Source organism: Phlebotomus papatasi, chromosome 1 (genome assembly GCF_024763615.1).
Source record: "Phlebotomus papatasi isolate M1 chromosome 1, Ppap_2.1, whole genome shotgun sequence".
NCBI lineage: Eukaryota > Metazoa > Arthropoda > Insecta > Diptera > Psychodidae > Phlebotomus > Phlebotomus papatasi.
In genome coordinates, this window is record NC_077222.1 from 22,599,276 (window position 1) to 22,615,628 (window position 16,353).

General features: G+C 33.1%; 1 protein-coding gene across 1 annotated transcript in view; it reads left to right on the forward strand.

Moving 5' to 3' along the window:
* Positions 1–13,437: 13,437 nt before the first annotated feature.
* LOC129798257 (uncharacterized) overlaps positions 13,438–16,353 on the forward strand; it is a 94,685-nt gene continuing 91,769 nt past the window's right edge. Inside the window, exon 1 of the mRNA XM_055841290.1 lies at positions 13,438–14,023. The gene's annotated coding sequence lies outside the window, so the exon portion shown is untranslated. The remainder of the gene's footprint in view (positions 14,024–16,353) is intronic.

Below are 16,353 nucleotides of genomic sequence, written 5' to 3' on the forward strand. Positions count from 1 at the left end.
TGTTTTGTCTTAGGTCGACGTAAAGACAGGGTTAAAAAAACAAAGATTTTGCTTCTTGGGTAAATTAAGAAAAAAAGCTTCGTAAAAAATTTACGTGAAAACGTCTTCTGGGGGCTAAAAAAAATATCAAGGACAGGTCTTAGGAGGAAAAGATTTTGTGATTTAGGTCGATGTAAAAACAGGGTAAAAAAAAATTTAAAAAAAACAAAGATTTTGCTTCTTGGGTAAATTAAAAAAAAAAGGTTCGTAAAAAATTTACGTGAAAACGTCTTCTTGGGGCTAAAAAAATATCAAGGACAGGTCTTAGGAGGAAAAGATTTTGTGGTTTAGGTCGATGTAAAAACAGGGTGAAAAAACAAAGATTTTGCTTCTTGGGTAAATTAAAAAAGCTTCGTAAAAAATTTATATGAAAACGTCTTCTGGGGGCTAAAAAAAATTATCAAGGACAGGTCTTACGAGGAAAGAATTTTGTGTTTTGTTTTAGGTCGACGTAAAGACAGGGTCAATTAAAAAAATATTTGGCTACTTGGGTAAATTAAAAAAAAAGCTTCGTAAAAAATTTATATGAAAACGTCTTCTGGGGGCTAAAAAAAAATATCAAGGACAGGTCTTAGGAGGAAAAGATTTTGTGATTTAGGTCGATGTAAAAACAGGGTAAAAAAAATTTAAAAAAAAACAAAGATTTTGCTTCTTTGGTAAATTAAAAACAAAACTTCGTAAAAAATTTACTTGAAAACGTCTTGGGGGGCTAGAAAAAATTTATCATTATTATATGTCTTAGGATGAAAGGACATTGTGTTTTAGGACGATGTAAAGACCGGGTCAAGAAAAATAAAAGAAAAATATTTTGCCACTTGGGTAAATTAAAAAAAAGCTTCGTAAAAAATTTACATGAAGATTTCTTTTGGGGGTTAAAAGAAATTTGTCAAGGACAGGTCTTAGGAGGAAAGGATTTTGCGTTTTAGGCCATTGTAAAAACAATTAAATTGTAAAATCATTATCATTGTAACATCTTAATGCTCAAAATTTAATGTAAAGTTAAATTGTGGAAAGCCTTGTGTAATAGCACTGTAAAAGAATTAGAAATTAAGGCATTCTTTTTAAATATCTTGAAGTAAAGTGGAAAGACAGATTTAAAATCCACAATTTAAAATCCATTGTACCACTTTTAAACAGCGCCCAATCTTTTTCTTATGTCTGAAAACATAGGAAAACATTAGGACATTTTTTGTTACTTTTTAGATCAATTTAAAAAGTGAGGAAAAAAAAGAAAATAAAATGTTTGGAACGTCCTATGTCCTCAAGAAATTTCCTTTGTGCTTAATAAGTAGATGTTAAAGATCAAATTGACGCTTGATTCTAATCAAGGTGGCCCCTGAAGAATTCCACTTGATAGAGTTTCCATAGAATTACATTTTCAGTGCGCTCTAGACAATTTCCAGTGAATTTTGCTCTAAGCTAGAGTGTTTGTATTTTTGTAGGAAAAGCCTCTATCACACAAATCATGCATTTATAGTGGTCGGAACGGGGGGTCATATAGTTAATAAGTAATCCTAAGTATCCTTTACGATCAGCAAAAGACAGTACTTCAATATTTTGTTAAGTTTTCTATAGATGAATTTTCAAGTTACCAACCCTAGGGTAAAATTTTGGCAAATTTTACTGACATTTCATGTTTGAGCCACCTTGCGGTGATTTTCCAAACTTGGTATGTTTTCAAACATTGTAGTACAACTCATTACCTTTCCAATGAGCTATCATTAATTAACTTCTGATCACTAGAAGATGAATTATTAGCGAATATGTGAGTTGGCACATTCTTATTTCTTAAAGTTTTGAACTTACCAATTGTTTTTTTAAAAATCTATTTCTTATCCGATCTCAATGAAATTTTGCAAAAACATTGTCTACTAAATTAGCAATATTCCACAAAAATATTGAGATAAAATTCTCAGTAGTTTGTCGTTGAGAAATTTATTCCGGCCGAATTTATGAATTTTTGGTGATTTTCACTGTACCTAAAGTGGCCTTGGAGCACCTCTAAACAACGTCCGATATTTTTCATGTCTAAGAAGCATTTAATTGTCTCATCATATAGAACATTTTTCCGCCTGGGCCAAAAAGATCTAAAAAAAATTTTTTATTTTGACACACCCTAATACTCTTGTTAAGGGTGTTAACGTAGTCACAGCTCAGGGTTAATTGAGTGGCTGAAGAGTGTTATACTGGATATACCATTAGGAGGCATAAGTGTCCATGCCCATAATCTTGCTCACATCGGAAGGTATGTTGACTATCAGGCTGTATACCATTCACCTCCCTGTCAGAGGGCAAAACCCCTGGTACAAAACACACAGTCTTTAAGTATTCAAAATAACGGTAGGGACTAGCCGCGGAACCAATTCGTTATACATAACTAAATAGCAGCTTTGCCAATACTAAAACAAAATTCTTACAGAAATTTACAATTTTAAATGTGAAATAGGATACTCAAAGAAAAATAACATGGTAAAAATTATCATCCTCCATTCATAATTTTAATAGGCAGATAGTAGTCACCCAGAAATCGGGGTATTAGATCGGACAAACAAATATTGAAGAGCATACATGCACGTCTATGCTGCACGTTGAGGATAGTATTTTCCACTTTTTTTTGGGGCAGTAGAATCTAGTAGTCAGCAGCAACTTCGGCAATATCTACAGAGAGCATCGGTCAAACAGGGCTCCCGATGGGGGACTACAACTTTGAAGTTGTCAACTCCTTCGTGTACCTTGGGCCAACAATCACAGCCGACAACAACATCTAAGCAAAAGTCCGCGCACGGCTGCTGAAAGCCAACAAAGCCTATTTCAGTCTATCAAGAGTTTTCCGGTCTAGAACCTTAAGCATAAAGAAAGACTAAGCTACTGCTGTATAGGACTATGATCCTGCCAGTCCCTCACATATTCGTCTAAGACGTGGGTCCTCAGCAAACAGAATTGCGAACTCTTAGCCGCGTTTGAGAGGAGGGCCTACGACGTATTTTTGACCCCATATGTGAGGAGGGACGATTCCGGAGCCTGTACAACCATGAGGTTGTACGAGGTAACTGTCGTCAAGCAAATACGACTCAATAAGCTCCGGTGGGCTGGTCATCTGGTTCGCAAGGATGAGGACGACCCAGCCTGGAAAGTCTTTAGGGGCGGACTCTATGCTACGAGGAGACGAGGTCGACCCAGCCTCAGATGGACCGACGGCGTGGACCAGGACGCCAGCTCATTAAGGGTGCGGAATTGGAGAACAGTGGCGCGTAACAGGCTCAGGCTCGAGTGGCGACGGGTCCTGAGTCAAGACCAGTAATTGGTTGTAGCGCCGGATAAGTAAGTATGTAAGAATCTAAAGGCACTTTACGTACTTAGGCGGCTATAAGGTCCCTTTAAGAGACTGAGCCTTTCGTACTAACCTCTTCCAATTCTTGCGATTCTCCGCCATTTTCATGCAGTAATTCAACACTTCCAACCGTTTAAGTTTTAATTATTGGTGTTTTCCGATGGCTAATTCAAGTATTATTAATTCCGATAAGCATCGGGGGATGGGGCAGCTAAAAAAAAATGATTCTTCCCAAAGCTTTCGGCTCAGACTCCAAGCCTCTGAGAAAGGCCACTGAGGAAGACCATTGAGGAAGGCCACTGAGTTTAAGTTAATACACTGTCCACTACTTTCTTTCATAATTTTCTGGGATGTCCTCTCATCTTTGTCCCTTCATTATCAATGTTACGCAGCATAGGTCGTTGCAGTAAAGTATATCCTATCCGAGTTTCCGCATCAATCATGCTTTTACAGGAAGGAGTTGGTAGGCTTCCGCTCAACCTTCTCTAGAAGGACAAGATCCCTTGTTCGTTAGCCTTAAGTTCGTGACTTCCCACTGGGGTTGGTTACACCTTTCATCACTCACCTATGTGTACCGGATCCTACCCGGCATCTAGCCCGCTTGGAGGTGAACATAGAAAACACAATTCGTTTTTAAAACACCATCTAATTTTTCCTCAGTGTAGAGAAGGGGTAGGTTAGTCTTATACAGAACCTCGAATTGAAATATTTTTAATTAAAATAATATAAATAGGCTTTCGATTTATCTTGAGCGCAAAGAATAAAATTATAATACGGACTTCAGACCTAAAGCTTAGCTATCTGTCTTAACTCCTGTAATTCCTTATGAGGCATGATTTTTTAGGAAACTGTTGTTTAGGAATGGATATTAACGGTGGATGATCCATTTAGATTTTGAAAAATCAATAAAATTGCTTGTTATTTAGATTTTTGAGACCTTCGGAAGCTGGGCTAAAACTCCAGTCTGAAACCAACATAAGATAGTAACTTGGATAATACATTGAAAATTAATTGTGAGAGTATTAAGGAGAACTTCCGTATCTCATATTTATGAAGAAAATCCATTTGGAGCAGGTTCTGAATTAGGCCATTCTACCATAGTTTAAATTCAGAAGACAAAATAATGAGAAATAAGGAAATATTGATTTTCATAAAATATTTCAGTACCGAGGGTTGTGATTTATTAGAGCTTTTAATGCTTTTAAGTTCTAGCCAACCAAAAATCGTAAGGAGAAAAATGCAAAGAATATTTTATGGAATTTATATTTATTTAATTTGCACTTGGTTAATGCTTAAGAGATGGTAATAGAGTGACAAAAAATTAAGATATATTGATCAATTTCATTTTCAGATGATTTTTTGCCATGCGTTATTTTGCATTAAAAATCATTTGAATTGATGCTTTCGCTCATTTATTGATATATACTAAGACTTGGCCCACCAAAACATGTTTAAACACGCTAAAATAGCACAAATGTGGTTGCTGAATAAAATTTTAAATTCAGCAAATTAAAATGTTCAAATTGCTCATTAATTTCAATTTTATTGTAGTTAAACAAGTAATCTTTTGAACCAAATTGTTCTTATTAAATTTATTTACTCGCAATAATTATTATTTGTGTCCAAAAAATAAGATAAGTACAGTAATTTAGTGATAAACTTGTACGAGAGTGAAGCATCAGTATCGGGAGTAATTTGCTAATTTCCTCCAGAGGCATTATTGAGCCAAGAAATCTCCTATTTATATGACTTCTCACAGATTTTCAACAAGATGTATGAGAGTAGCTTCATCAGGCCTTTCCCTACAAATCTTTCTTCTGGCTTTGGGGATCTGTCTGAATAACAGATAAGTGACTTATAAGACATTTTATGTACTATCACACATTTTCCGGAGTCATTCACAATTAAAAATCTCGCGGCAATATTTAAAATTGAGCAATTTTCTTGCAAAATGTGTCCTGGCTGTGAGAATTTTCAAGTAAATTCTAGAAATCTTTTAATGCTCAATTGGCTCAATTGAATTTATATTTAAATTGTGAAAATCCTAGTGTGATAGCACCGTTAGATCTAGATCTAGAGTTATTTGTGGTAAAAATTTTTATTCTAGAAAGATATCAAATTGGTATAAATTTAAGATTTTGCCCTACTTTCTTTTTTAGTTTAAAACAATAAAACTAAAGTTCGCAAGTGTAAAAGTTCATGAAGAAAAAATACAAAATACTCCGGTATTTAAATTCTTCTGTAGAATACTCAAGTATTTTAAATATTTTTTTCTGGGCCACAGTGGCAAGACAGAATTTCTTCTGAATAATTAATTCGCAAAGAATTTACATGAATCGATTGGTCTTCTTATTGATTTCCATGGAATATTGAAACTGTCTTCAGAATAAGAAAAATTGGGGCATTGGATAGTATTCCATGGGGAGTAGTAAGGGTTGAAGCAAGACCAAGAAATTAATATTAAATTGACTACAAATAGAGTGAACTAGGGCACTAACTCTCATGCTATTGAGACCGTCTTTATGTCTTGAAGTGTCACCTTTGGGAAGATTATAAAATTTGGGGTTGTTTGCTATACTTTTCTTTTTTTATATCGGAAGGTGCCAAGAGGATACGAAAAAAAATGAAGAAAGGTTGATGGGGTGTAGTTATCACGTTCTCCTAGGAGACCCTCTACCCTCAAAATCCATGAGGTTGGCGGGAAAAAAGCGAGATTCTCACAGAGACTTTTATTGTAACATGACATAAAGCATGTCTTTCCGACACGTTAAAATTCAAACCACGTGAATTTCACACACTTTTGGTGGATGCTCGAATAAATTTGTGTTATCGCACACAATTCAGATTGTGTGGTGGAAAATACCATTATAAAAGTTGCACTCCCACACAAAATCCATTAAATCCCAGCCAATGTAGCCACTCATGAATGCTGAGAATTCATGAGTGGTCACTTTATGTTCTTAATAATAGCCAAAAAAGGTGGATTTCTACTAGCCTAACTCTATGTTGGATACTCAATTCCATTTTTCCCCAGAAGTTTATACATAAGACTTGGAAATGGGTGAGCTTTCGCCATTGGATTATCAAACTGTTACAATAAAACTTTGAAGTGTTATAAATCTCAAAGCTTTCAACATATTTCTGTATGGAAGACTAAAATGTTATACAGTATAAAACACTAATATTTAACTATTTAAATGGAAGATAATGTTGCTATGGAAAATTCAATTTTGATTTCACAATATAGTTTGAAAGTTATTTTAATTCCTGTATTTCATTAATTTCATGAGAGTTAGATCCTAAACTTTTGCATTTGCTACTAGAGTTTATAAACAAATTTTTATATCCAAAACTTCGTTGTTCTATTTTATACATGTTAGTTAAACTCGGGAACCTATCGATTTAAATATATTTAATATTTATAAATCAATTTTTATAAATATTTACTAATTTCAAAAACTAATCTCTAAATAATTAGAAAATCAGTAACAGTAATTTTGATTTAAATTAATTGAATACTCCATCTCCCATTTAAAGAAATACATGAAGAAATTATCTTACAATTCGGTTCAATTTATGTAAATTAATTATTTGCAAGCTTATGAAAGCTTTCGTTAGATATTAATACATATTTATTTATTTATTTCAAATTTATATAAATATTTAATTGAATAACAATGCTCAGGGCATATAGAATACCTTTAATACCTTGCAATCCGACGCTTTATCAAGGTGTTTAATCTTTTCATATACATGTTTCAGAAATAATTCGCCAAAATATAATATTTTACTAAAATAGAAAAAGAAAACAAAGTGGACGAAATATCGTCCACATTGAGTGTAACATCGGACAGAGTAAACAAAAAGATTAAACTTATTGAATAATCTTTGAATATTTAATGAATAGTGTTTCATTTTTAAATATTATATTTGTTTTGAAAATAATTTGAATTAAAATTTTTCATTGAAATTTAGGTATTAAAATTTTTTTTTCCATAAAATGCTACAAATGCAAACAGTGCTTGTTTGAATGAAGTAAAATTTGCTTTTTAATTTATTAGGGTGTCTCATAAATTACTCAAGCAAGATTTTAATTAAATAAAAAACACATTTTATTCTCAATTACATTTTTTCTAAATTGAAAAATAAAGTACATAATATAGGGTTTATGTATTAAATATCGCATCCAGTAGTTAACCTCCATGGCTTTGTTGGCATATGAATCCTTTCGTCTAAGGTTTTCATGACCTTTTTGGACAAATGTGGCTAAATTTCGATAATTCAGGGTTAAAAGTCCTGTTTTAATGGATAAAGATGAATGTAGGCCTGTTGGCTTAGGCTTGTGACTTCGAAAAACCAAATAAAAAAAATGTTATTGTCTAAAATTACATGATCCAAATGGACCAATTCTGATCACCATTAGAGAAAATCACAATCAGGAAATGTCTTATGCAGGAATTGCATTCCTTTATAGGCTATATGAAATGTCACACTATCCTGCTAAATTCACATTTCCTCAATATTAATGAATTCATAATTAATTAATTTTTAATGAACAAATTATTCAATTTAGGCTTTATAAACATGGTTATCATGTCGCAATATCGAGCGTCAGTGACAGTAACGCTTGATCAGGTTTATTTTTGTATAATAGGGGAAAGTGCGCTACCCTCGGACGGAACAAGCTTAGGACGATTCAATTTTTCCTCTATGTTTCGTATGGATTTTACCCATAGCTTTTTTCTGAAAATTTGAGGTAATCTAGCCCATCTGAAAATTTGAGGGGACTAGCTAATAAAATATAATATTATAGTGGGCCAAATTTATTTATAACACATTGAAAAAAAAAAAAAGATTTGGGCGAAGCATTAATCGTCCGAAGGTAGCGCGCTTTCCCCTATACTGACACGATATTATTAATCATTTTAAGGGCTTGTTTTTGGATGGCAAGTGTATTTAGCACCCACAATTAATTCAGTTCTGTGAATTTTTGAATTAGACTCTTCATAGTTGACGAAGTTAAGTCTATTTTCTGACCATTCTCGAACCAAATTATTTAATTATTTTTGAAATATTTTTTAAGAACAAAAAAGCGTTGGTCTGTCATTTAGTGATGGATTTTTAATAACCCTAATCTATAAACTGTCACGTAGTATTTTTACTATTCGTTAGGAACCTTTATTTCAGAAACGCCGCTCAATTTAAATCTTGCGTGATTTCTGGGACACCCATTATTTACATCGATTGTGTTTGGTTTTGAATTTATATTTTTATATCGTCTACTTGTTTTATTTATCAAAAATAATGAAATTTTTTTTTGAATGTCTGATTCGTACAATGTTAAAAAAGAAACAGAATAAAACATTGACTCTACGATCGAGATGTTCTAAGAAATCTCTAAGAGGAGTTCCTGAAGGACAAGGGTCTACGAAAATCTTGGTATACGATATTACACAGAAAGTGGACGATATTACCTTAGACAAATTCTACGTATTTACTTCTAAATTTAAATATTATACTTTTAGAATACCATAAATGATAAACCCCTTTTTAAGGTTCCGAATAACGAATTTAAATTATATTATAAATGTAACATCTTAAAATTAAAATAATTACGCTTTTAACCTCCCTAAAATATTCTTTCCTTTCTCTGAATTTCATTCAAAGACATCTGGCGTACTCAATGAACACTCATGTTAGGAATACCGACACATATTTTCTTCTAGAATCCATGAAATCCATGGAATTACTCGGAAAATTCCAATGGAATCTGAAATGGAAACAATGCGAAAATCCTTAAAATCAACTGGAATCACAGAATCCAATTGCCATCACGCAGTCAGAATCGCTTATGACGGTCAAGTGCTGAGTGCTGACCTTTATCGGCCCAAATACCTATTTCATATTCTCAATCGGCCGTATAAGGCAACGTTTGATATTCGCGAAATTCGAACAGAGGGATCAACAGAATCACAAATGGAGTAATTGGGGATAACGGCATATCTCTTTGAAACATTAACAGAATAATGCAGCTTCGGAAAACATTGGAATGTGTTGAAGTAACAGAATAGGGACACAGATTTTCGACCTTACTATTGGTTGTAATAAGAACTGTGGTTTATGTAGGTTTCTTTTGGGTATTGCTATATGAAAATGTACAGCATAATACTTGAATAATTACTGTTCCAAAACCGTGTATTTCCGATGATATATGAGTAAAATTTCGCTATCCTTCCTTATTCTAAAATAATTAGATGAAGCCTTTCATAGCCAGAGTCTCGATTAGTCTCTATAAATAAAAATTAAATAGTCTAATTAATTTAATTAATATAACTAGTGTAATTTAGTTAATTAGTAAATTGGACAGAATTTTATTATTATCTACATTCTTCAAACTTGTTAACGAATTCCTCTTAATTAATATTAAAATACAATTATGTGACATTTTTAACTCTAAAAAATTAAATTGTTTTCAATGTTTCTAAATTAATCATTGAACTGTTTTGTGAATAGCACGTTGAAACCCTCTAAAGTAGTTTCAGAGTATTTAGACTGCTAGTTTTAGTTATGGTTTTATGATTCAATCAGGAATTCACTGAACGTGCGTCTTCTCTCAATTTACCAATCCTAATAGTTAAACCTGTACTACAAATAGAACTTATGTAGAATATTGATAATAATAATAATAATTAGTAGTCCTATAAGATAGGGAAACTTATCTTCATTCGGTTTCTGAAAGCAGGGACTACTAAGGGAAGTCAGGTAGGGGAAAGTAGGGCATCTTTGAATTAGAGTACCTTTGAAATAGGGTGTTTTATATTTTTCAATGGAACTGGACTTTATATCTAAATTCCTATAGCTCCCAATTCCTTTGAAAAATAGGAGAAAAATGCCGAACCCTTAGCCTGCTTCTAAACGAGGGTATTTTAAAAATGCACTTCACTGTGCTATGCACCGGCGAGTCTTGGAAAATCTCCCCTTGTGGTTTGTGTCTGAATAAAATCTCCCAGTTACCTGTTATAATACTCCCATTTGTGTCTTGACTAAAATAGAAAGTCTAGCAGACTTTCTATTTTATTCCGAAACGTTTCGAACTTGCTTTGAGGTACGTTGTATTGACAATAAAATTTAATAGAAGTTAAAGGGTTACCAAGTAAATATTAATGGTTGATGAAAAATAAATTAAAAGAGATGTTGTATCAAACTCGTCTCACCGCAGGGTTTTATGACATGTTGTCAGGAATTTTAGGAAACATCGTCAGTTGCTTTTCAGTTCGAAAACGTTTTGCTAATGAAGTTGCTTTACAATAGCTAATGTTTAGTTTTCCTTTATATTATTCATGATAACCATTGAGTAAGCTCAGTGCAATATTTTGTGCGCCAGAAGGTAGGCAATTGTCACTGAGAGAAAGCTCAGTGCGATATTTTGTCCACCAGATATTACGCAAAATGACACGATGAGAAAGCTCATTGAGACATTTTTATTTCGAAAGAACAGTTTCGAATCAAAAGTCCCCCCTATAAATACAGCCTTATTGACACTTTTATCAAAATCTTAAAATTTATTTAATGTATCTAATAAAATGTAAATCGTATGACGTATTTCAATTAATCTACATTTTCTGATAAGGATAGGTGTTCGAATTCCGTATTACAAATGATACAGATTAGTGTGCTAAAAAATCCTGAGACGAGTTCTCAAAGTGGTTCTCTTTAAACCTTTTCCAATTCAAAGATGTCCCACTTCCCCCTAGCTTTGAAACGGGGAACCTTTGAAATTGAGCTTTTTCTCCCAAAATAGGATTGACCTTATTTAAATTCAATTATGAGCCTTTTAATAATTTGTGAAACTAATTTATATCATAGTAAGGTCTAGTTCTATTTAAAAATAGAACAAGAAACCTTTTTTAATGCCATGGCCAATGGTTATCCCTCTTGCCCGTAGTTTGAGTCAATATTGCGCGACAAAATGAATATTTTAGTGAACTGCTAGTTTTAATTTAGAAATCGACATATGAAAAAATACTAATTTAGTTTCAGTTTAAATTTAAAACATTCAGAGTTTTAGCCAATTAAAGAATACAATGAATCTAAAATATTTTGAGGGTTTAAATATTTAAATTTGCAGGAGAATGGGAATCATTTTGGTGAAAATAGTCAGTAGGAGATCCTGGAATTTCAATCCTTCTAAGGTGACGAGATATTTGTATCGTGAAGGAACCGATGAGCGTCTGGAATATGGGGCTCCGCCGCTCTCCGGTTTCTTCAAGAATCGTCAGTAAGAATCAACTTTGGTTATTTTATTTATTTTTTAGTCCTTTCGATTGATTTACTTATTAAATAACTGTCTGCGAAAACAATAAGTACTGTCTAGCTTTTTGGTTGGTCGCTCCTTTAAGGCTCCTGAATATTTTTCTCAAAGGAATTTCTAGTCCATCACGTCAAATTTCTGAGAAGGCTTTAGATCAAGATCTTTAAGAAATTCACAGAAATATTCTACGAAACTTGTTTTACCTCAAAAATTGTACATATTATTATGTTAATGTCATGGTCTCAAAGGATGATTGGTAGAGGAAGACTCGATGAAGATTTTCCTAGAACAAACCATCTCCCTGTTTCTTCATTTTCCCTGAAATTTTCCAGTTGTCTTTATAAATCCTTAAGGAATATCATAAATCTAGTAAAAGATTGGATGGGGTACCTAGTCTCCTTCATTCAAATGTTCTCTGTAAAAAACCTATTGCGTCCAAATGTTGAGATCATAGAGTCGAGAAAGACGGGGTTATCAAGGAAATTTTAATCATAATTCAGGACAAAATATTCTCATTTTAAGGTGATGATAAGGTAAAGTGCCTCCGAGTCGGCCAGTTTCTCGACTCGACGATGGTTAATATTTCGTCAGTTGGATTAGCAATTGTCGTAACTTTCTCATCACCTCATCAGCAGTTCATGTATAGTTTGTATATTCCCATGGTGTTAGAAGAAGTGCTGATGAGGCGATGAGGAAGTTACGACAAATGCTGATCCAACTGACGATTTAAATATTTTAATCAGGGGGGTGATATTAGCTCTAAAAAATGCGACCGGTTTTAGTGTAAATTTTCTCCTGTTTTCGTACACATTTCACGAGATATCTTCAAAACTACGTAAATTGCCAATTTGGGGTTTTTGGTTGCCTATTCGTTATTAAATTGGCTTTTATTTTGTATTTGTATTTGTTGCTAATTCATTCTACATTGACGGAAAACAGTTAATAAACTCAAAAGTTTTTTCGGCACGCTAGAAACATATGGGAAACATAGGAAACGTGATGACCCTGGTTTTAATGATGACTTTCTATAAAATTGTTACTAATTTGTATTTATTTATGGAATAATTAACCTATTGATGTTGACAAAATTTAGTGCAAATATAAATAAATTGAATAAATAACTCTACCGGTCGAATTAAGGAACTGGTCGACTTGAGGGCACTTTACCTTATTATTTGATAAATAAAATCTTGATACCGATGTTTTTCAAATTGATTTTTTTCTTAATATTTCCATCCTCAAAGATAATGTTGTGAACGTTGTGAACATGAAACAATAAATATATAAATAAAAATTATTAAATAATCAGAAAAATTGAAAATAGAATTAATCTTTCATTTTTGTCATATTTGGTTTAAATGCCAATTTATCAAACATAAAACTGTTTGAAAATTATTGCTTTGCCCTAAATAGGAAAGCTCTGTACGCGGTAGTGTGTAATCAAAGCTCAGGATTTCATGGTTATGCCTCGTAACCAAAAATGAAGTTGAAGAACTCTGATTGTATTGAATGATAGTAAACGTTGCTCTCGGCAAGGGAAAGAAATTTGAGTGGTGCTTTTCGATCTCTGATACTGGCTGTGTCTCGACGGAAAAATACTTGGGGAGAGCTTTTGGGGACAGCCCTCCCACAGAAGTTTGGTGGTGAATTTATGATTTCCCATCGACATGCGCAAATAGAAGACAATGTAGGGTGGAATATCTATCCCCTGACAACGAGAAGAATCACATTGAAGATCAGTCGTCTTCTGTTTGGCGTACGAATGAGTTTGTTCTTCGGATGCTCACTTCCTCGACTTTTCCCGGCTTCTGGGTGGCATGTTATAGGGCAAGTATCTGAAGGGGAACTTTTTCACTTACTGCCGGAAGAAAGTTTTGAACCTTTCGTGAACCTTCTGGTATTGAATGGTGAGTAGCTTGGCAAGGAGAAAAGACATTGCCCAAGAATGTGTGATGAATTACAGTTGAACATTGTTTGAAGGGTTAGAGGTGAAAGTTTTTAGGGTGGGTGGTATATATATATATATAGCAAAAGTGCTCAAAGTGTGAAGCATCAGAAAAGCTCTGCCAAAAGAGAGGCGTGAAGTGGTGAGGAAAAGTGGAGAGTCGACAGTTAAGTGGGTGCACAATGTGACTCTGGGATTTTCCGAGATGAATCCTAGAATTATGGATATTTTGTGTGTTTTTGTGATTAAATGTGCGAGTGGGTGAAGGCAGAAAAATTGTGTGGAAATGTGAAAAATGGATGAATATGACAAAGCAGCTTGAATCATTTTTTCCAAGGCATAAATCCAAAACAATCCAGAGATGGAAATAGCTGAAAGTGATTTTGTCTGCTTGAAGGTATATTAATTTGTTAAATTTTATTGATAATTATTTTCCACTTTTTCGAGCGCCTACCTATCATTTTTCCCTACCTGAATTTCCACATGGAAATACGTAGAAAAACATGTCAGTAGCAGAATTACTTTGATATTTGTTGCCAAAATAAATTGAATGTAGAACACCAACAAAAGTAGAATTATGCTTCGAGCTACATCAAATTTAATTATTGTTTCAGTTTTAGAAGAACGCAATGTGCGCAAAAGTTTAAATTTTCGCATCTCCAAAAACAGATATTTTGGAAGCTTTTTCAGGAACAATTTTAATTTATATCCGCCTCATGGATTTCCCGCAGGAAGAAAATTCTTGTCTCAAAGATAGAACAGCAAGCTCAGTCTTGAGATAAGAATAGAATAAGAGCAAAAGATGCAGCATGGCACAGAAGTACCCATATTGCTTCAATTTATGCCTCAAGAGGGTTACAACTGACAATTTAGGGGTTGACTACACAGCAAAATAATGAGAAAATTCTTTTATATATTACCCCATGGGATAAATCATAAAACAATTCTCCAGTAAATTCATTAGCCTGAATGAAATGAACTTTTGTGCTCGGCATAAAAATGCTAGTAAAATAGGAGAAAGTGGGGCAATTTCGGATATCAGAGCTTAATAAAAAAAATTATTTAAGTTTTGAGTTCAAATGCTATGTTAATTTTCCAATTCTCTGTTACGATTGTAATCTGGAAAACTAAAGTTATTGCAAAATTATTTTGAAATTATTTGGAACAGAAAAATTAGTGGATTAATCAAAACTAAACAATTTAATTTTATTTTATAAGGGGTACAAATATGTTCTCGCTGTTCTCGCATGAGAAATCTTTTTCTGCTGTTGCTCAGCTTTGAACCCAAGACCTCGCAGTCATAGAGCTGCTACTCTATCCACTGACCCACTCGAGGCTCCCAGGCGGTATTTGTAACTAACGTCAAAATGATTCTATATCAATAGATTGTATTTGGTAGTACATTTGTTTTGGAAAGTGTGAACAAGATATTTCTTCATAAAGTTTAAAATGACGAGTAAACTTCTGTTGTTCTGATTTCGCCAAAAGAAATCTGCGGCTGAAGCACATTGAAATCTTATAGAGACTTACGGCGTTATCACACTTGCACATTAAAATTTTAATGTGATTCACATTATTTGTCGCTTGTGAGCGTCCAAATATGTTATTTGTGTCTTTGAGTCACTTAATATTTGGGGTTTTTCTATTTATTGATAAAGAAGTAGACTTGGCCTGCAAAAATAAGTTTAAAATTACCTAAAGCATAAAAATTTTTCACATTAAAATATTAAAGAGACAATTGCATTAATTTTTCGAATTAATGCTATAAATCAATTTATATCAAATTTTGCGGTCCAAGTCTACCTTTCTATCAAAAAATAGATCAAATTTTGAATATAAAATGATTCAAACACACAAATTACACATTTGGACTCTCACCAGCGACAATTAATGTGAATCATATTAAAATTTTAATGTGCAAGTGTGATAACACAGTTACAGCGATCATGATCCATCAGAAACAACATGCAGAGATTGGTTTAGACGCTTCAAAAAGAATAACTTACATATATATATACAATACATGTATATATATAATATATATAATATGGACAATATTTTGAATGAAATTTTCTAATTTTCTTTAATAAAACTAGAATTTTCACACAAAAAAGAAACAGCCAGAACTTTTTTGTACACCCAAAAATCCAATTTAGGGTAAGTGTTCCAAATTTCGGCCAGCTACTAATTTCGACCACTTTGAGTGTAATTTCGGCCATGCAAATAAATTAATTAAAATTATGTATGTAATCTTCTAATAGTCACTGAATTCATTTTGCTTTTAAATATTTATTCACTTTGGGGTGTATTAACACAAAGATCGTTAAATTTTAAGTATAATTATAATTTAAATTCTGTTGTAAAAACTCAGTGTGGAAAGAGTATTACAAAAAATGTCACAGATCGATTGTGTTTCTAGCAGTCTTACGATTTGTGATGAAGTGCAAGAGGTTTACCTTCGGTGTTTTTCATGAAAATTGATTAGTTTTCATAAAAGATTTTTTTTGTTTATGTTAATAGTGAATTAATCTTTAAATTTCGGGTAAAATTTCCGAGCTGGATCCTGTTTTTCGCGTAAAAAAGTGTATACTTTGTGAGCGTCTCTCCGGTGAGGTAGTGTTGCCTATTCCGGCAACATCTTTTGCTTTCCTAAATTTCTTATTCATTTTACGTTTTTCTTTTTTTTTCAATTTCTGAGTTCTACAATGTCTAGAGAAAAAAACCACG